The sequence below is a fragment of the Nannospalax galili genome, unplaced genomic scaffold (genome assembly GCF_000622305.1).
Source record: "Nannospalax galili isolate Female #2095 unplaced genomic scaffold, S.galili_v1.0 scaffold881, whole genome shotgun sequence".
Classification (NCBI taxonomy): Eukaryota; Metazoa; Chordata; class Mammalia; order Rodentia; family Spalacidae; genus Nannospalax; species Nannospalax galili.
Genome location: NW_008344709.1, coordinates 1,008,973 through 1,017,013, shown reverse-complemented (window position 1 = coordinate 1,017,013; position 8,041 = coordinate 1,008,973).

Below are 8,041 nucleotides of genomic sequence, written 5' to 3'. Positions count from 1 at the left end.
ATCCTATTGGTGAGGCTTTCTCCTGTCGTTTCTAATTGGCTTACTGAGTGTTTCACTTCCTTCTTCATTTCAGCCTGAGTAATCTTCAATGTTCGCAGCTCTTTTCTGAATTCATTCAGAAGTTCATCCCTATCTTCCTTCAGTTCTTTGATTTCTTTTTTTTGTGTGTGTGTATTCCTTAAATTCACTGAATTCTTCTATCATGTTTATAATTGTTCTTTTGAGTTCTATGTCCTGCATTATCTCTAGGGGATTCTCATTGTACTCTTCTATAGGACTATTGGTATTTGGTGGGGATATGTTATTTTGTTTTTCATGTTATTATTTTTTCTCTGTGATTTTGACATGTGAATTTCTTTTGTAGTTTCTGATTCTTGTGTCAGACTCAGACCTTCAAGTTTAGGTCTATTTCTTTTTGTGAACTTTATGTGTCTTTGTGGTTTACTTTTTGGGCATGAAAAGCTGGCTCATCTAAGCTTCTGGTTCTCTCTTTTGATTTTATACTGGAGTGGCCGGATTGATTTTGTCTTTAGGTGTTCCCACAGAGGCCCAAGTCAGATGAGGATCAGATGCTCTCAGGCTCTCTCCTAAGGTCTGGATCCCTCCAGGAATGATCTTGGCCTGAGGAGTTTGGGTGTTGGACTGGCCTGGGAGCTTGGCCCAGGAAAGATGCTGGTCTAGGGCAGCTGGTGGCCATGCCACAGAGAGATGCAAAGGTAGATGGGGGTGGGAAGAGGCACCAAGGCCTACTGGGGACTGTACTGAGGAGGTGGGTTGGTCTGGATGCAAAGGATCAGGAAGAGGAAAGATCAGCCCCCCCCGCCCCCCCCCACCCCAGAAAGAGGCTGGCAGGTGGTGCAGGTCCAGGGAAGCAGAGAGAGGTGAGGGCGGGGCCAGGTCCAGAAGCAGTGCTCCTGGGGCCCAGAGAAGGCACTATGTTGGTCTGGATGAAAAGGATCAAGGAGCAGTATAGGTTCCCCAAGTGTCTGGGGCCCCAAGACAAGGAATAGGACATGGCCCAAACTCGGAGGAGAGAAAGGTGGCAGAGATGGGAGGCTGAATGAGGCTGGGGGAATCAAGGCGTGGAGGGCGCAATGGACTTACCCCGGAGAGAGGCCTGCGGGTAGGAGAGAGGCCTGCGGTGGGAAGAAGGCTGTGGCAAGGGGCTCCAGGCTGTGGTTGTTAGAAAAGTTCTAGGGAGTTGCTCAAGCCCTAAGTGCTATCACCGAAAGCCCAAAAACAAGATTAGTCATTGTAGGAGCAAATGATCCAGACACCAAAAATATGGAAGTAACTGGTTGTGATCACTGCCATTGATTGTTCAGAGAAGTGCTGAGAATCAAACCAGCTGCTATTTTTAGTACCAGTAGTATCAAGGGCCAGAAGTCAGTCTCTAATAGTCACTGGAGCTGTAAATCCTAGACTGTAGATCTTCAAGCTATAAGCAACTGTTTTTAGTAACAAGGAGCTGTAAGTTCATGGGCCTTTGGCCACTTAGGAGCTTGAAACACAAGCACAAACATTGTAGAAGTTACACTAGTCTTTTGGTAATTTCTACCAATGCAGAGCCAAAAATTCCATCTAGCTGAAGGGTAACACTAGTAAACATCTGATGTCACTTTCAAAAAATTATATGGTGGTTGGGATGGAGAGATGGCTCAGTGATTAAGAACATTGACTGTTCTTACAGATGACCTGGGTTTAAATCCTAGCACCCACATGGCAGCTAACAACTGTCCATAGCTCCAGTATCAGGGGATCCACCAGCCTCTTCTGTCCTCTGCAAGTATTGCATAACATGGGTGCACTTACCTACATGCAGGTAATACACACATATACATAAAATAAAAATAATTAAAAAATTATATGGTGAAGGCCAGCATAGGAACACATGTTTTTAACCCCAGAACTAAGAAAGAAGACAGAGGCAGGAGGATCACTGTGAGACCATGCCCAGCTTGGCCTATATAATATGTTTCAAGCTATCTGGGGCTACAGGGAGCTCCTGTCTCAAAAGTGAAACCAACAAACAAAAAAGTTACACCATTGAGGAAGCATAAGCTCTTAAGAATTACAAAGTCATTGTGTTCCCTTGTCAAAAATAGAATCTGCTAATCATTAAAAATCTTATTAATATACATTATTAAAACAACCACAGAAGCTGTTCATTGTAGCACATACTTGTGATCCTATCAATTTAGAACCTGAGGTAAGAAGATAGCAAGTCAATGGACAACCTGGATAACAAAATAAAACCCTAAGCAAAGTAATTTGTTAATGAAATTAAACATTATTTGTGAAAATTTACAAAAAGAATATATTATACTCTCAGGCAAACTACACTGATTTTTTTTGATTTTACATGATTTTATTTAGGAAAAAGATCAATGCTGTCTTAATGTAAAATTACTGCTATTTTAGGCCAAGAAGAACAAACAAACACTGGATCCAGAAAGTTATCAGTTTGCAGAAAAAGATCTTCAAGTCTGGTAAAACTAAAAATTCTTTATATGGTTTTCCTTAAATGAATTCAATACTGTACTGATATAAGCCTATCATTTGATACTGTTTCTGGGAAAATAATGTTTTCTTAGATTATTTGTTTATACTGAGACATCAGAGAAATTAGCTTCATCTGCTTAGACATTAAGAGTTGTTTTTCATGGTGGAATTATTTCCTGTGCTTCATGTTGTTTTTGATTATTCCTCAAAATAAAAAAAAATCTTAGAATATTTTCCTTTTGGATGTCTAAGGTTAAATAAATGTTATATCACAATGATTTGAAATCCTATTTAATCAAGTATTTTAAAAACTTTTATGTGTTTGAGGGTTTTGTTTTGTTTTGTTTTATTTTTTTGAGACAGAGTCTCCCTGTAGTCACAGCTGGCCTGGACCTCTCTATGTAGACCAGGCTGACCTTGGTTTCACAAAAACCCACCTGTGTCTGCCTCCTGAATGCTGGGATTAAAGGCTTGCTCCACCACGCCTAGCTACTTTTATGTTTTTAAAATATTTTTATTGATTTGAGAGTGTCATACATGTATTTTGATCATATTCAGACCCATACTACCACCCCACTAATTCCCCCATGCCATCTATTGTCTTTTTCTAAAGGTGTATCAAGTCTGATCTGTGTTTCCCAAGTTCTCTTCAGTATGGGTCTATTCCTTAGCATGTGGTCAACCTACCAGGCATCATACCAGTCAACGAAACTGACTCTCCTTTCCCCAGCATCCATCCATTGCCAATAGATCCTCAGCTAGGGCTGCTTCCTGCCCTACTCCCCCATCTATAATGAGCCCCTATGTAGCTTTGGTTTGCATAAGTTTGTGCATGCTGCCATAACTACTATGGTTTCTTAGGTACAAAAACCTTGTGGTATCCAGACAATAGAGTTTCTTTGTATTCATCTACCACCTTGATTGCTTTTGCTAAACATACAAAAATAAAGCTCTAAATTAAAAAGTTTTGACCTAAGTTAAACATTGGGACTTTTCAGGATGCCTCTAGAAATTCCAAAACGTTAATTTCCCTCTTTATATATTTAATTCATTAAACTTTTGCTCTTTATTTTTGAGAATTTCATACATAAGTATAGTCTGCATTATTCCCACCCCTCTCAGTCCCCCAACTCCTTCCATTTCCCTCCACTCCCTCTCACATTCTTTTCTTCTTCATTGATTAATGCTGTTTCAAATATACCACATACATACATTTATAAATATGTATGTATGTGCATAAGCATATATATTTCCTCAGTATCCATTGAGTACCTGTAGCTCTTCATCCTGAGCTGGTGACATGGAACTTTTCTCCATCCACCTTGGCATGCTAACTCATTTTTTTCATTAGCCAGATCTTATTAGATTATCGTACTGTGGCGATTCTATTAGTGTAACCTTTCCTATCATGGCTAGAATGCAATAACTAGCAGCAGGTGCCCTGGCATTCTGGCTCTTAGAGTCTTTCTACTTCATCTTCTGCAATGTTCCCTGAGCTATAGGTATAGAGGTTTCATGTAGATATCCCATTTAGGGCTGCACACCTCACAATCACTTATTCTCTGTGTTTGATCAGTTCTCCAACTTTATAACCTCCATGTGTTGCAAAAACAAGTGTCTTTGATGAGTGATGAGTGTTATCTTTCTCTGTAAATATAAGAATATGTACTGAGAATATAGTAAGAAATTATACTGGTCTCTGGAAGTGACAGAAGTAGGTTCTTCTCTAGCATCTATGATCTCTCCAGTCATGTTGACCTGGTTATATTTATAGTACGAACTACACATGATTTCCCTCCTAGTGAATGGGCCTCAAGGAGTCCAGTTAGACGACTTTTGATTACCACCAACATGGAAGCATCACTACTGTTCCAATAGATAAAATCACTTTTTCTCTTTATGAAAAGGATGTGTTGGATTAATCAGGCATATCTGATATATTAAGTCCATGGAGTACTGTCAACTGCATGTGACTTTTTTTTCCTGTATAACTTACATTTTTATGAATATGTATCACAAAATAATATCCTCCAAATTATTAGCATTTTTTGGACTAGAATACTTATAATTTTTAGAATATTTTATTTGAAATTATGTTTCTTAAGTTTCTTGTTTCCTTTATATAAGTTAACTTTTTTTCTTTTCCTAAACCTGTACTTTTTTGCAATTTTGTGAAGTATAGTCTCATCTGTAAATATAAAATATTTTCTTTTTGTTCACCCTACCTGATTTGTTCACAATTTAATACTATATTAAATATTCTTATCTTCATGGCACTGTGATTATATACTTAAATTTAATACAAATTTTTCTAGTATTAGGATATAAATGAGCATTACCTTAAATTGTTTGTCTACCTTAGAGCTTTTAAATTCTTTGATATTCAGTATCATACACTAATTATTTAAAAAAGCAGCTAGACTTCAAGGAGCCAATAAATTACTATAAGTATTACCAAACCTTTTACTGAAATATAATTTTTAAAAGTATGCAAGAAGGCCTGGCCTGGTGGCACACGCCTTTAGTCCCAGCACTTGGGAGGCAGAGGCAGGCGGATCTTTGTGATTTCAAGGACAGCCTAGCCTACATAGTGAGTTCAGGTCAGCTGGGACTACAGGGAGACCCTGTCTCAAAAAGACAAAAAAAAAAGTATGCATGAATTAATTAATTCTCTCTTGATAGTTACATAAAGTTGAATGAGATTAGAGTTACTTTGCAAAATTTCTTAGTCATAGTATGGTTATATCTTAGAAAAGGCACATAACAATAAAAATATTGCATTTCAGTATAAAATTATGGTGTACTGTTATCAAATTTTAGTATTGTTTACAGAAAACTTGTCCAGATCTTTACAATAAATCCACTAATAATTCCTTACTCTCAGGGAGGAATTATTCATATTCCTCACAGCGACAGCTGCTTTCTTCATGGAATCATTTTAGGAATTAGTGATGATGTAGTGGAAAGTAAGCTAAGCTTGGGAATGTCTGGGAGCTCCTACCATCTATCTTTAGGTACATCGTAATTGTTCTGAGTTCCAATGGCCTTATTTATAAAATGAGGTTAATATGATCCACATTACAGAGCTTTTGAACATTAATTCAAACATGAAAATACATTTGGAAGCTAGAGTAATCACATATAGTAAGTGTTGTTGTGAATGAGAATTGGCAAATTAGAATTAGTAAGGAACTTATTATTTTACTTTTTAACAAAAAGGGAAGATAAATATCATTTTATGTCTAGAATAAAGTTCTATTTTTAATTCAATTCTATGACCTTGGTTAATTTGCTTAAAGTTCTTGAGACTAAATTTTCTACTATAACAATAAGTGAGAGAATACTAAAACATTTATGGTAAATATTGAAACCAATGATGCTTATAGTGCTCTTGACAGAGTCCCAATACATAGAAGCACACAGTCAATGCTAGCTATAATTAAACTGCAGCCTAATAAGTAAGACTACTAAGCAGGCAACTCCCACCATATGAAATCTAGTCTAATGCTGACAACTCCAACAGGTGCCTGTCCTTTATGAAGATACTTTCTGGCAATAGCTAAATTGTATTATTATCACAACAATTACTTTTCTAACTACAATGGATATGGTTATAATTTATTTTGCCATGGAGGTCACATTGAATTGTCATTATTAATCTAAGGCTTCCTTTCTGTTGCAGTAAATTCATTTCATTGAAAAGCTTAATCATGTAAATAAAATAAAACTACTTCAAAATAAGAAAGAACTTTATGCAACTTGCCTTGTTTATTCAAATTAATATAGTCATTGACATATATGAAAATGGTTCTCTTTATTTCTTGAGTACATCAAGTGACAAACATACATATATGATGTTATCTTGATCTTTATTTTCTTTCTTTCATTTTATTTCTATTAATTAAATAATTACTTTTTAATTTGAAAATAAGTCTTTCAATCAAATAGTTCAATCTAGAAGTCTGCATGGAGTAACTCATACCAAGCCTCTGCAAACACTTTATAATATATTTTAACTTTTTTATTGAGCAAAAGGCTTCAGTGTCCAATTCATCATAGTATAGTGCAAAAAATCACTGTGTTTGAAAGTAAACTGTGAGCACCACAACTTCTTAATTGTGAAATATGCTGATAGTAGGTTCATTCATAACCGATAGTTATCAAATATGTGTCTACTCTAAATAACAATATTTATTATAGATAAATGTATAATCACAGCAATATGAGATAACTTTTTAAGTGATAAGTGATTTCATAAGGGGAAGTTTAAACATGTAAAGCCAACAAAACACAGGGGTAATACTGTCAGTGACCTTGTGTTATAAATGGTGCCTATTTATGCATACAATCTTGAAGAAGTGTTTTTCCCACTTTAGGGTCTCTCTTTGCAATAATATCAGCAATATTATCTCATACTGGAAGATGAGAGAAACTGGCAAATAGGGCTTAAGAGGATCTGCCACACACTTCCCAGAAAGCAATCCAGAGAGACTGTTCTGGTTGTGTTTCTGCTGGTCCCATGAGATGTGTTTCTTTATAAGTAGGGAATGGAGGCACCTTTGTCTGGAGTATATTCTTCTCTGATTAGAAAAAAATGTTTAAGTCTGTTATTACACTGTTGAAAATGTGGACCATGTTCTCAGATGAACTATGTGAGTACTCCCATTTTTGTGCAGGTCTTCTCTTAGACTCTGATCATCACACACCAGCAGGTACACACATGGGAGCCTTCCTTTTTCTTGGATTCTCCTTTTCCTCTAATGGGCTTAAAAATAAAATGACATTATAGAATGAGAATGTCATGGTATCTGAGCATAAGCAACAACTAGAGACCTCTGAGAACCTTTGCTGATCAAGGCGAGCAGACGAAAAACTCACAGCCACTTGAATAGCTCAGAGAGATTGTTAATGTATGGCTAGAAGCATTACCAAGAAGCAAAAGTCCAATCCCAACCCTAAGATGCCACTGATTATCTTTTTATTGTCTTCATTTTACCCAGTCTGAGGGTGCTATTGGGGGACACAGGATGGCTGGGTCATTACTTTTAGAAAGATTGTTTAGTGGCATTTATTATAAGTATTATTTTAATCCCCATCTTGAATGTGATGGTATACCACAAAAGTTCATATTTTGGAGATAATACCAAATTTAGTCTTTAACAGGTGCAAAAAGACTATTGTATAACCAAACGAGATTTTAAAAATTGAGCTTTTGTACATTTCATATCAAGATTTTAAATATGTGTTCTCTAAAGTTAAGATTACAAACTACCAGTAAGGAATAAGACATGAACACACTTCTGACCTTCATGAAAAGCAATAGTAAGAATTCATCTGGAAGCATCTTACCCAACAGTGGAATTAGCTCCTTTAGCAGAGAAACAGAGGGCAGATTTTCTGAAGATGACAAGTACAAAGGATGGAATGAACCATGTCCACCACATAATAGCTTTTGAAACTGGGGTAACTTCCTTAATATATCTGAGCTTCTATTTCTAATATGTAAGTCTTATTAGTAATAGCAACTTTCATGTATATA